The following is a 12,339-nucleotide window of genomic DNA, read 5'->3' on the forward strand; positions in this document are numbered from 1 at the left end:
TGTGCGTTTTGTATACAGAAGAAACGGAAGCAGAGAATGCCAAATTTCTTTAACCTGATATGGTATTTTAGGAGATCCCAAACGCCCATAAAGACTACATTAACCAAAGTATTAACATAAAGCAAGCGCCCTTTAACAATAAGTTCCATAATGTGCCCGTAAATAGTTTGCTCAGTATAATCCAGCAAAACTGGACAAAATTCCAATCCAGCAAAACAGCCAAAATTCTAATGAATTGATTGATGATTTTACTACAGCTTTCGTACTGGTGGTGTACAACAGGACGACACATAGGGTATGCTGTAATACGCAACTTTATGGAGACACGGATCCACGTCTATCACAGCATTCTTAAAGGCTGTAGTCCGCTAGGAGATTTAAAACAGTCTATTATATTTCACCGGACAAAACCAGCCTAGGCGCCATGTGGCATCAGGCGGGTTGAAGAATCTCTGTGTTGGAAAGCTACTTACCCCGCCCACGTGAAATGCCTCATGCATGTACACTAGACTGCCCAGAAAAATAATGAATTTTTGAAAACTCAATCGTCCCACACCTGATTCGATTCCTAGTCCCACCAGGAGTACTTGCACCAAATTTGAAGCAAATCGGACAAGTCTAGCTACCGCACCAACGTGCCTGAAGTTTGTATGGGATTTTTCGACAATTTACATGGAGAAAATCCACTAATTCATATTTTTGCCGATAGGTGGCACTGTATGTATCGTATTATCACTGTAAGTGAAAATAAGAAAGATAATTTAATTGTCTACAACTTTGTCGAAGACTGCTAGAGAATTCGGCTTTGTTAGAAGAAGTTATTCGACTTTTAGTGACGTGATGTCTGAGTCAGTTTTGCATGGGGCCTAGCAGTGCATGGTTGTGTATCAGTACTCGATTCGCATGAACTAAACATTTTTGTGAAATAACCGTAAGATTTAGCTCTATGGTATATTCAGAAGAATTGTAGTAAATAATACTAGCCATGTTTTAGTAGGAACATTTTAGTTCCATATTTTACCACATAGAGGGCGCCAACACTAACTTTTCAACGGAAGGAGATAGAAATTAGGTGTCTTCCACAAAGTTATAGAAGAAACATTTTGCAATAATTCTTCCGAACATCTTGATATTCTATCTCTCGTCAATGAAAAGTTAGTGTTGGCGCCCTCTATGCGGTCACAGTTGGAACTAAAATTTTCTAACCAAAATATAACTCGTATTATGTGTTATAATTCTTCTGAATATACTATTGGGCTAAACCTATCGATTATTTCACAAAAATGCATAGGTTCGTGGGAATCGAGTACTGATAGACAACCATGCACTGCTAGGCCCCATGCAAAACTGACTCAAACGTCACTTCGTTAGAAGTTTAATAACTTCTTTTAACAAAGCCGGATTCACTAGAAGTCTTCGACAAAATTGTAGACAATTAAATTATCTTTCTTAATTTCACTTACAGTGATAATACGATGCATACAGTGCCACCCAACGGCAAAAATGCGAGTCAGTGGGTTTTCTCCATGTAAATTGTCGAAAAATCCCATACAAACTTCAGGCACGTTGGTCCGGTAGCTAGACTTGTCCGATTTGCTTCAGATTTGGTGCAAGTACTCCTGGTGGAACTAGGAATCGAAGCAGGGGTGGGCCGATAGGGGTCATTTTTTTCCTGTCACTCTAATGTACACTTGCGACTAGTGGTTTATAACACATATAAGACCTCTCAAATAGTGATATTTGGGCTCTCACAGTTAATATGACTGTTGATAGCATAAACAGGAGAATCGTTCATTGTTCGGAACATATGCCGCATAATGAATCATCACCTTCTGAGGATATCAAAAGGGTTGTATATACACGAGTAATTTCTCATGGGATCACACTTTTTTATATTTTTTTATTTGTATAAAAAAGTCCAACTGACAATTTGTCTAAATGAACTAAATTAAACTAAGACGACTCTTTGCTAAAATTGGACTATTGGCAGCGTAGTTAGTGCTGCGCATTTCAGAATGCAGCAGGGCTCGTGGGCGAAGAGAACGGGTAGGCGCGTAGCGGCTGATTTGCGCTAGTAGCTCCGGATCATCATATTCAGCCAGCAGAATCTTTGACGCGAAGGTAGCCTGAGCTGCATGGCTCCGATGTGTTAAAGTATTATCCTAAAAGACGACAACGGTCCTCGTACGGTGGCAGGTTTAACGGATCGTTCCATGGCAATCCACGTAACGCATATCGTATGAATTTACGCTGGACTGCTTCGATCCTAAGGCTCCACGTTGCTTGATAGGGGCACTAAACGACGTTTGCAAATTTCAACTGCGGGCGCACCAATGAGCAGTAAAGAGCCTTGAAACACAGAGGATCCCGAAATTCACCGGAAATTTTGAAAATAAATACCAGTAATCGATTGGCTTTGTCGATGGACGCAGAGACGTGATGAATATACGTTAGCTTTTCGTCAAGAATGACTCCTAGATCCTTCACGTGGTCAACGCGTTGGAGCTGAGTTCCTGCGATGTTATAGTTGAAGGTAAGCATATTTCTCGTTCGAAAATAGCTGAAGACAAAACATTTTGCAACACTAAGGACCATCATGTTTCTTACACACCAGCTATAAAAGGTGTCGATAAGATGCTGTAGCTCGCGGCAATCGACTTCATTTCGTATAACAAAAAAAATTTTAAGTCGTCGGCAAAAAACAGCTTTCCTCCACGCCTTAGAACGAAAACTGCATCGTTCACGAACAGTGAAAAAAGCAGTGGACCTAGCGTTTTACCTTGAGGAACCCCGGAAGTGCTGATAAAGGATTCTGAAACAAAATCGCCAATTTGAACGACTTCACGGTGTACAAGGTAGGATCGAAGCCAATGGCAGAATCTAGTGGAACACCCTAGCTTATCAAGCTTTGTTATCAGTATCTCATGATTAACTCTATCAAACGCTTCCTTTAGATCAGTGTAAATAGTATCCACCTGCAATTTCTTGGACAATTGATTCGTGCAAAATGACGTGAAGCAGACGAGATTCGTCTCGACCGAACTTCCGGGAAAAAATCCGTGCTGGGATGTAGTGATGTAGTGTCGACAAGCAGAAAATAACGCTTCGTTGATGATTGATTCAAATACTTTAGATTCGACTCCAAGCGAAGTGACTCCGGGGTAGCTCTCCATGTTGCATCTGTCACCCTTCTTGAATACCGGGAACATTACTGAGCGTTTCCAATCCTCAGGAAACGTTTTCTGCTGAAGCGATAAGTTAAAAATATATGCAAGTGGTGTTACAAGTAAGTCCGAACATTTTTTCAATGCAGTTGAAGTTATAGCACTGAGGCCGGGTGCATAAGATGACTTGGTTTTCAGGATTGCAGATACACCGGATTCTGTTTTTGCACGCACTTTTTTTGCACGGTTTTTTTTGCACGACTTTTTTTGCACGGTTTTGCAAAATAATACGATTTTTATGTATAAAATACCTATTTCGATATACAAGTTTAATGATTTGATCATCCCGTGAAAAAAAAACCGTGCAAAAAAAATCCGTGTTATTTCGAGAATCCGTGCAAAAAAATCCGTGTTATTTTGAGAAACCGTGCAAAAAAAATCCGTGTTATTTCGAGAAACCGTGCAAAAAAAATCCGTGTTATTTCGAGAAACCGTGCAAAAAAAAATTAATAGGCATTTAGTAACGGCAGATGAAAATAAATGGCATTGGATATTTGCAATGCAAATGGGGATGATCTGCCAATGTGTAAAAATCGCGTATTTTTCAATTTTAGGAAATGAGTTGTTATTCAAAATTCAAGTTATGGTAGTTGAAAATCAATAATTTTGGGCAATGGTTTTTCTAGGATTGTATGCTTTTTAGATATCATCAAATAATATTCCGATTCATATATCACATCGCATTGGCAATGGAGCAATTGGTATATGGCCAAGTTCCCCCGGGTAGTGCCACTACACAAAGTATATTAATTTTGCTTGTTCAGTTTGATAAGCTAGAAACTGATAGCGGAGATTTTAATATGCAGGGATACGCAATACGTATTGTTTGGTCTGAGTAGATAACGACTGATGTTTCTTTTTATCAACCAATTAGTGATCTCTTGTTAAATAGAGCTTTCAAAGAGTTAAGAACAGGCACAAGTCTATTTTTTACTGAGATGGGACAAGTTGGTGCTGGACCTGTGGCCTTCGTCTGGTATGATCAATTCTCGTTGGTACGGATGTGTTCATGACTGGTTTGTGGATGTGGATGACTGGTTTGTGGACTTACAAGTGAACTGATCACTTCGCTTGGGCGGAGATATATGTGAATTCTGCTAGCTGTCGAGCTTGGATATGTTAGCTGGTTCCAAGAAGTTGTGCAGGACTGGCACCTACGAGAATGTTTATTGTTTTACTCGAGCTTTGGTTCTTGGAAATAACAAATCGCTTCCTCGGTGTGATATGTTCGAGTTGAATGCTCAGTGGTATAAATGTGCATTCGGTTCGAGCAGAATGGAGGATTGGTGGTCTCCGAGAGCAGATGCGAATAACTCTGAAGTATCCAATAAAGGGAGATTCTATCTGTGGAACTGAAAAATATTGTCACTACTCTAGCTTATTGGTACATCATAACAACTACCAATATCGACTATTTAGAACAGAAATTTTCAAATTCTGTTATAAGATCGAGAAGAAATATAGCACAGTTGTAGTGAATAAAGTATTTGCGAATAAGGGCCAATACTGCTGGCATCTTTTATCATATTTATTAATAGTCGATTGATCCGCTTCAGACCTAGGAGACGAAAGAAAAGAATAGGTACAAGACAAAAGGCTGTTCTAATTCTAAATTGGTTTAGTATAGATACAGACGACTCAAACGCACTGACAGGAGAAAAATTTTCAGAATTAGACAAATTAGAGGACATCACACTTTTTGAGACACACATGCACAAAACTTTATCGTCCTCCTAAAGATCGGTGTTTAATTGGCAGATAGTCGCCATTTCGTACGATTTTGCAAAGTTTGCCTCGCGGGACGGACCGATATCCACCCAGGCACAGGTTGCAGTCGTTAAAAAAACTAGATTCGCTAAGTGTAAAGTAGCGAATTTTCAGCTTTGCAGGAAAGAATTTTTCATCAAAGTGCAGTTTTGGAAATTTTAATTGCAAAGAAGGGGTCTGTCAACATTGCAAAATGGCAATTGCTGCCTCTTATCAGGAAAGAGTATTTAATTAAGTAAAAGCCAATCAATAGGCCGTTGAAAATTGACAATTTCTGACATTTCAATTGCGCAAGAGAGTCTTTGTATCAATATGATTTTTTTTTTACTTTTCATGAAAATTCTTTTAATAAGAAGATAACCATTTACATGAAAAAATCGCAAAAAATGACAATTTTGATATTGTTGTCCCAGAATCGAACAATGTTTCGTACCAAACTGTATATGACCGCATACTGTTCGAAAGGTCTAGTTTTCTTCGTTCAAAAAATGTTACAAAACCGAAAATCGGCTGAAAATGACAACGTAGCTAATTTTGTTGTGACAAAGGTCCCAAAAAAATGTTTTTTTGCTTCAAAATTTCGTGTGTACATTACTTTGTATCGCATTTGCTATACTAGTTCATTTTAAAAATTTAAAATCGCTGTAGCACAGTGTAATCTACAAAAAGTTAACAAACTCTAAATAGTTGAAACATTTTACCATTTTAACTATTGCTTTTCAACGGACAATAACTTCTTTTAACGAATAAAAAAATTTACATCTTTCTAAAAAAAACTCCTCGAAAAATTAAAAAACTTCTACTGGGCACATTGACAGCCCCCTTGTGCATTTAAAATGTCCAACAGTATTCATTGTTAAATACGATAACCAAATAGCTGTTAATAAAAAATTCAGATTTTTTTTACACGGTTTCTCAAAATAACACGGATTTTTTTTGCACGGTTTCTCAAAATAGCACGGATTTTTTTTGCACGGTTTCTCGAAATAACACGGATTTTTTTGCACGGTTTCTCAAAATAACACGGATTTTTTTTACACGGTTTCTCGAAATAGCACGGATTTTTTTTGCACGGTTTCTCGAAATAGCACGGATTTTTTTTACATGGTTTTTTTTTGCACGGAACGCATCCCCCGTGCAAAAAAAGAATTTGGTGTATAACCATTTGTTCATACAATCCCTTGCAAACACCATGAATATGGTCCGTGCCAAGTTTCACAACCATCAAATCACCATCAAATGGTCTCAATAATCCATAATTACACCAAAATATGGTTTTTATATGAGATTTACCGGACCATGGTGATGGTGTTTTCATGGGTTGACCCCATTTAAAAAACTATCAAAATACCATGCAATGGGGGTGAAATCGGACCATGGCCATAGGGGTATTATGCGATTTTCGTTTGCTCGGGTACTGTGGCAGCAATAGACATCCACTTATAATCGGCAGCGATGTCAATGCCCATCAGATAATTTGGGGCATCTTAAATATCCATTTGAGAATCATTGAATTAATGAAACACTTAAATAGTGCAAATCTGCATATATTCAATAGAGGAAATCACCCAAGAGGTGTTAGATGTGACTCTTCACTCTGATAGTACTGCGTATGCGTTAGCAAACTGACTCGTCCGAACGAGTTGGAATCATCGTTATTTAATCATAAGTACTTAATCGTTTGATCATTTAACCGTCCTCCTATATATCGTTACATATCGTAATCCCAGATCTACGAACTGTGTCCTCTGCGAAGAGGGTTTCGTGACAATCTAGTTGGGTATTTCCAACGATTGAAGCTCCAAGTATCTTGTATTCGGCCATGAATAAAACAAATTCACTCATCAGCATCAGCATACAAGAGGTTTGTTCGCTTCGAGTTGTGCTTGCAGTCAAAGTAACCCCTAGTTGAAATACCTAAATTGCTTGGCTCAAAAAATTCGCATTATTCGAGTGATCGAACCTCATATCATTTGACATGTAACTGCCCTGCAGTAAGGCAATTGCGTATCCGAATTTTTGGTTCTCCATACATATATGAACCTGTGTCCAGGGAGCTGAAACTCAAGGATATGCTATTGTTACCAGCCCAGTGTCATAACGACCTATGGGCTTCATCAGTAATGAACTTTCTTTAGGGTGTGAAGAATCCAGGTCGCTTAGTTTTGTGTTGCAATTCCGTTTAATACGGGTGTTGTATTGGTAGGGACAGGAAGATACACAGGACACGTTAATAGTCAACATATTTTTAATTCGTAATCTTACGAGGACACGGATCCACGTCTATTAGAGCATTCTAATAGCCGACCAAGAGTGCTCCAAAATGTCACGTTCACATTAGTTTTGCCTGTGTAAGCAGCTCCTACGGTTTCTCATTTTTCGTAGAATATTGTTGTTTGTTTAATTTTCCATAATTCATATAAATTTGTTGGTAAGGGTATGCAACGCTATTTTCGCGAAAAATTCCAGGTTTCATTTCAAGTGAATTAAAACCGAGAAAAGAATTTGGTGCTCTGAGGTAGATTAGAACACTCAATTTTAAGCCAAGTTGATACAATGTATTAAGTATTTCCAACATATATTTTTGCTTGAACTTTTTTTTTATTTCTTCAGCGAAATGAAGAAAAAAACGACACGGTGGTTCCCAATTTTGAATAATAATTCAAATAAGTAGTGTAGTTGTGGTTAAAAGTTAAGTGTAATAAACAAAACGAAAAAGTTGAAGCTATTGGAATTTTACAGGAAAGATATACTTCTGGTTGACTTTATTAAATGAACAGAGATTCGCGTTACAATGAGGCAAACATTACAACATCTGCTTTCTACCTTAGTAGCAAGAACAGAAAATAAAACTTGGCTGAAAATAAATACTTCTATTGATCCGATTATTTAGAAGCATCCAGCCGCGGTTAACTTTCAATAAAGCAACTGTCAGTTTGTTCACTAATTATCCTTCCGTAAAAGTACAAATTTGAAATTACATCTCGGTAATTTTCGAAAAAGTCTTTAGAAAGCAAATTTAAAAACTGATATTGGTCTTAACAAAAAACGGAAAATATGTCAGAGATTATACATACATTAAGGTATACCAGCATTACCAATATTGTTTTACCAAAACACTGGAAACTCCTTAAAAACTGGAAAAAAGTAGATGCTCGATAAATCAAATTTATCCTTGCAATCAAAGGTGCCTTACTATTTTAATATAGAATTCATATAATTTTTTTAATACAACACTAGTTTTAAGAAATTTGACATGTAAAACGAAACAAATGGCACCTTCAAGCTAGCGTACTACGCCATATAAAATAAACAGACTATAAAGAACAAATAAGTTGTAATAACATGTCAAGTCTATTCAAATAGATTTGCTAGTTCAAGCGAATCACTACAATACAGCTAAAATGCCTATCTGTCAATCACATATGAGCGACCAAAAATAGAAAACGCAAGAACAGGACAAGCTTGGTAAAACCAGCTTTACATACGTTACAGTGTAAATATTGGATATAAACTTCAAGCGTGAAAATGGGATTTGGATCCTTCGGCATAAAAATCGCTTTAAAAGTTCTTCCCCAAAAAAGTCAGCAATGCTGAAAGTCCAGAATCAAAGCCGGTGAAAAATAAAAAATTCATTTGCAGGAGCAATTGGTAAATCGTTAGATTCAGGATTAAAAGTCAGTTAAAGAAAACTGTTTTGTGAGAACCGCATATATTTTTTCCGGTTTTTACACTGAAGGTTTCTTTAAAGGACTCTTACAGGGAAGTTTGATTTCAGTTTATATCCGGCTTTTACATTCTAATATATTTAAGGTGGGTTTTAAGAAGCATGTTCTATACTTGTGACATTCGTTTTTGGTCGACCATGTGCAATTTTTGAAAAATCATTAACATCAAAGACTAAATTTCTATTTTCTTTAAAAAATCTGCATTTCATCCTCCAGAAATATTGAGAATAATGTCTTCAATAAAACTTGTCAAAAAAATTAAACGGGTGGAACAAAATTGAAGATGTCTCTTTAATTGAAGACAAATCCCCCAAAAACTTTATCTTTCTCTAGGTCAAACTAAATATCCTGATTTTCCAAGTTTTTTTGCTACTTCGTCTCATTAGTATCTGGCAGACAGAAATAGCACTTGACGCCAGAAGCCAAAAACTGATCAAGCGTGGATCCTCAACAAAAAAGTGGTCCGGAGTACATTCTCAAATACATGTATCTAAAGTGGTTTTCTACTTTAAAATAACTTTTATTACTTAGGGCCGATGTCTTCACCCTCGCCTAACTTTCAAACCAGGTTTACCGTGGTTTTAATCCTAGCTTAAACGTAAACCCAAGCGAAAAAATCGGCTCTTAGAATAAATATGTTTGTAGTTCATTGTCGAAGTTTTGCAATAGTAAACTGAGATCTTAACGCCTTGAACAATGCCTAACTATCACAGGAAATGTCTAGAAATTAATAAATGAACAACCAAATTACATAAAACTATATAATTATATAAAATTACATAAAACTACACAAAGAGATGCTCTCCATGTTACTTAAAGTAAGTCGTATTGAACATTTTCCCAGATGTATCTTCCGAATGAAAAATGTAAGTTGTATTCGATTAAAAATCTTGATAAATTTAAGATTTATGTCTCACGAAAAGTGAGACAATGTGTGTCATCTGTAGGGAGTTCCCTCCCCAAGAAGAGATAAACTGGTGTCTAATAAGAGATCTTCTACCGAAAGAATTTTTCATCACAAATTTTTGTTTCTTATAAGAATAATTGAAAAGAGTACAAATGAATTGTGATAATCAAGTTCTTGTTGCAACAACTATTTGTATCGGAAAAGGATAGAATAAAATTACAATAAAGAGGGGTAGAAACGGGTAAAATATGGAGAAAATTTAGAATAGAACCTAAGTAACTTTGAGAACCTGTACTTGTTTGCTTTCTTTTTCGATTATTACGACGTGACTATAACACTTTGCACTAATTTTCCAGTACATATCGAAAGCTGACGGTTTCTACAAAAATATTAAGCAAAGAGTAGGGTAGAAAACGGTGAAACTACTGAGTAATAAACAGAAGAAAGACCCCAAAGAGAATCTCTTATTGTTACTTACGTCTTATTCTAAATTTTCTCTGGAAATAAAACTATATTAAAATTGAGAGTAATTGATACCCAAATGGAACAGCACATATCATTTTACGTTTTAATGTCACTGCAAAGAGACACAGATAAAACTTGGACCAATTCAACTTATTTCTAAAAATTTAACAATAATTTTAATAATTGAATTATCCATATGCTTTTTTGTTATTTCCACCAAATTATTAAAACAAACACCTTAAATAGGTTTTTTCAATGCATTCAAAGCTAGATTTTTCTTACAACATATTTTGAAATTCTTAACATACAGGAAAGTCACAGGGCTTGCGCAAAGATCCTACAGGCATCAATGAGATTATCTGCTTGTAGCTCGGACCATACGGTGACTGACTCAGTAAAGTATAAAGTATTCCTGTGAATTTTTGACTAGCAGATTAATTCATCATCAGATTGCTTCCGTGTTTAAAATTTAGGAAATCCCATAAGATTATTAAATACACTTTCCATACCTATATATGCACAGATTTTCAAATTACCTCCACACAATCAAGTTTTGATTTGATTGTAGATATTGTAAATTAACGATCACAAGAAGCATAGAATATTCTAACAAGTTCTTTGGATTTTTCAATCAGTGCCTATTCATGTTTAAATTATGGTTATGCTGTAATCTTGATGATCAAACCTAATTTTAAAAACAAATAGCACTGTTATAAACGACTATTTTCCACATACCCAATCTACTAGTATGCTATAATATGGACACAATTCAAACCTTTACAAAACATAATCCCCCATGAAAAGCCGCTACTATTTACTACTGCCACGTACCTATTTTACATGTTTCTCCTGTTCAGTCACCAGCTAGAGTTCGAATTTTTCCTCTGGTTCAAGCGTTGCTGGTTGACTTCGCGTATCGGCAATTTTCTTCGCCGATGATCGTTCGCTTGTTCTCGCGGGGCCCCCGGGAGCTTCCTTTTCCTGCTCCGCTGCACCTACTGCGTACTGCCTGACCAACAACGACTACTTTGATTTAGCTCGCGCGTTCCGTGTGTCGCACGACCGCACTGCTCGCGCGCTCTCTCTCTATCTTTCGCTCACAGGGCAGGGCTGCAACGCCTGTACTGTGCTGAGTGTGTAAATTCCTTCGCAACTTCCTTGCACTGCGATAAAAACATTTTTTTGCACTCCTTAGGTAAATTTATGATTCAATTTTGCACTTTTTATTTTTCGCTTTTCATCGAATGCTCACACTCTGTGCGTTTCATTTGTGTTGCTTTCCACCAGCAGGATTTCGCCTGCCACTAGAAATCACGGTTTCCGGTTGTTTCACAACTTCCTGTTTGCAGAAGTTTGCACTGTAACTATTTTTGTACAATTGTAAGGCCACGTTTTGCTATTTTTTTTTTTCTTTCGCTCGTTAACACATTCGAGAAACGCCTTAATCCTTTTCAATCCACACACATCGAAACAAACAGAAATTAACTTTTCTTCTAAAGAAACACTTTTCGTACTCTAGCAGAAGAAAGGGCGTTAGAATATTAATCACAAGTTTCCAACAACAGATCCTTTCAAGCACCAATTGACTGTATTATTGCTGCTACTAACACTGGCGGTGCAACAAATGATAATTTTGTTCAAGTGCACAGTAAATGCAAAAGGTCCTGCGCGCAACAGCCGAAAGGAAAGAAACGTTCTTACTCAAACCGCGGCACCTATCCAACTAAAAGCATTTTAAATATAACTTTTTGACTTCCACGCCACACTAAGCCGAGCGCACCAACACAACGGCACTTTCCGAAACACACTTCGCTATGCTCCTCGTTCCTCTCCTCTCTTTGTCCAGTACATGATAGCTTAGCTAGCCGTCACAGACAGGAGTACGCAAAGGTTCACTGCGCACGGAAGAGAGAACGATATAGAAAGATAGAGCGAGAAACAACACTGCCGAACGTTCGTATCGTGAGAATTCCTTTTTCCTTCGTGCGATCAATTGTATAGCAAATGGTACGGAAAAGAGACAACAAATAAGAATCAAAGCAAACTTGCGTGGGCAGAGTGAGATGCGAACTCAAAGTATTCATCCGAACGATTCAACATTTTTCATTCATCTAGGCACTCATTCTACGCTACACACGTATATAAACAGTTACGTTACGACGCTTGCAAATGTGTTGGTGCCTCTGGCAGGGAGATTGTAGGATTCCTTTTGTGCAATGGTACGAATGAACCTGTATCGTGGCGACTG

General features: G+C 37.1%; 1 protein-coding gene across 2 annotated transcripts in view; it reads right to left on the reverse strand.

The window, feature by feature from the left end:
- The window catches only part of LOC131685171 (protein tramtrack, beta isoform), a 108,952-nt gene extending 97,151 nt beyond the window's left edge, over positions 1–11,801 (reverse strand). For both annotated transcript variants that reach the window (XM_058968695.1, XM_058968692.1), the window contains exon 1: positions 10,923–11,801. The gene's annotated coding sequence lies outside the window, so the exon portion shown is untranslated. The remainder of the gene's footprint in view (positions 1–10,922) is intronic.
- Between the last annotated feature and the right edge of the window lie 538 nt (positions 11,802–12,339).

This window comes from Topomyia yanbarensis, chromosome 2 (genome assembly GCF_030247195.1).
Source record: "Topomyia yanbarensis strain Yona2022 chromosome 2, ASM3024719v1, whole genome shotgun sequence".
In the NCBI taxonomy this organism is placed as follows: Eukaryota; Metazoa; Arthropoda; class Insecta; order Diptera; family Culicidae; genus Topomyia; species Topomyia yanbarensis.